Raw genomic sequence first — 2,281 nt, 5'->3', positions numbered from 1 at the left:
TTCCCTCTACACTTTTGGTTATAACTTCTTTAGGATTTGATTTTTGTGTATTTCCAATGTATTTAAATTGACACAGTTGTGTACCATAGCGCTTCCATATTTATTTCACACATCACTAAATGAGATCACTAAATATGATCAAATGATTTCAGGTTGTTCTCATGATTGATTTGTAAGGTTTGCATCTGTGACTTTACTTGATAGAATTACTACAAACTATTTGATGAATCATAAACAGATATAATCTCAAATGATTATAGCACACAGCTTGAATTATACTCATTCATTAAAGATGCATTTGATAACATTATACATTTTATGAAGAATAAATAGAAATGATGGTGTAATATAAAACAAAAATTATTTTATAAGTTGAAGTGCCCAGGACCCAATAAGGTGACCTTAGAATAAGCAGTATGACTTCTGAAGCACAGCTATTAAGAGCATGATCTCTGATTTAGAACCTCAAACAGTGAAATTAGGATGATGCTGAAATGCATCCTTATCATTTCCCTGAGAACAACTGTCTTTGCATTACTCTCCTCACAGCATCTTTTACCTGCTGGTTCCTGAGACTGTAGGTGAGATGATTCAGGAAGGGAGGAACCATTGTGTAAAAGACAGAGAGAACCATGTCCTGGAGGGTGTCAGAGGTTGCTGAAAGCCTCAGGTACACACCTGCACCAGAACTGAAGAAGAGGAACACCAGGAGGATGTGAGGGGTTCAGGTGGAGAAAGCCTTCCCTGGAGTCCTGGTGGGAAATTTCAGAACAGCAGAAAATATGACATGGCAATAAAAGTAAAGCAACTACCACCAATTGCCACAGTAGAAACAAATAAAAGGAACATGTTGCTAGTGGTGTCAGAGCAGGAGAGCTTCAGCAGGGAAGGGCATCACAGAAGAACTGATGGACCACGTTTGACTGGCAGAAGGACAGCCATAATGTATTCCCAGTGTGCACACCTGCATACAGCAGACCACTGAACAGAGAAGCCAGGGTCATGCGGACACAAATCTGAGGGTTCATGATGAGCAGGTACTGGAGGGGCTGGCAGACAGCCACATAGCATTTCCAGGCCATGATGGTGAGAAACAGAAATTCAACACATGCACAGAATTGACCAAAAAGAGCTGGGTCACACAGCCAGCCACTGAAATGGCCCTGTTGCCAGTGAGAGACTTGACACATGCATTGGGGACAGTGACGGAAATGTAGCACATGTCCAAGATGGACTGGTTCCTGAGAAAGAAGTACATGGGTGTGTGCAGGTTCAGGTCACCAGTGATGACAGTGACGATGAGAAGGTTCCCTAACAAGGTACCAAAGTAGGTAATTGAGAATACTGTGAAATAGAGGAAACTCAGATCCCAGCCATCAGGAGAGCCCAGGAGGAGAAATTCAGTTACCATTGTGGCATTGGCCATTTGCTGGAAATTCTGGTTGTCTTGGAATATAAAGAGATAAGAAATAGAAAGGAAAAAAAAAGAACATGATGAATACAATTACTTGGGGCTGGGTTTGTTGCTCAGTCATAGAGCACTTCTCTAGCATATGTTAAAAAAACATGCATTGACAACAACAATTATTTGAAAAAAATGAAATTATTTTACATATTCTTGTTCAAAGTATTTCTTGTATTTCTGTTGGTTTCCCTGGAGAAGAAGGTCACTCTTGATTTTCTGATATGTTTACTGATTTCTGAGCAGAGTGCACCTCCCAGTGCAGGTGTGGATGTCTGCAGCCCAGGGATTGGGTGTGACCTACAGGGCTTGTCCTCAGCTCCTCATCAGGCCTCCCCTGATACCTGAGACTCCCATGTGGAGCATTTCCAGGGGTTTTCCCCTCTTCTCCTGCATGGTCACCTGTCTCACAGTGCATTCTTTAATATTCTCAGATTTATTTACCTTTAATTTATTCCAAGAATATAATTTCCACATTATTTTGCCATTGTGTTTACACTTAATAATGCAAATAATAATTACTTTCTACTTTTTTAATATACAGAAAACTATTCATAATGGTGGAGAATATATCTCCATGAACACAAAAAAATTGGGTTCATTTGGAAAGCGTCTCAAGAATTTACTTTCCCACCCAGGCTCACGGGTCTAGTGTTGTGAAAACTGAGGTGACCTGACTGCACTTGCACTTGCCTGCAGTCCCCCACTCTCCCTGCTGCTCCCCCAGGACATGCATGGTGCTGTCTTATGGCCACACGGTCTCAGCCAGACCAGTTCCAGCCCCCACTGAGGCTCTTTCCTCTCCAACTGAGCAGTGTA

At 41.6% G+C, this 2,281-nt stretch overlaps 1 pseudogene; it reads right to left on the bottom strand.

Annotated features, from left to right (window-relative positions):
• Positions 1 to 505: 505 nt before the first annotated feature.
• Positions 506 to 1,426, bottom strand: LOC107160672 (annotated as a pseudogene).
• Positions 1,427 to 2,281: the final 855 nt, after the last annotated feature.

This window comes from Marmota marmota, unplaced genomic scaffold, assembly GCF_001458135.2.
Source record: "Marmota marmota marmota unplaced genomic scaffold, marMar, whole genome shotgun sequence".
Lineage (NCBI taxonomy): Eukaryota > Metazoa > Chordata > Mammalia > Rodentia > Sciuridae > Marmota > Marmota marmota.
This window is presented reverse-complemented; position numbering and strand designations above follow the sequence as displayed.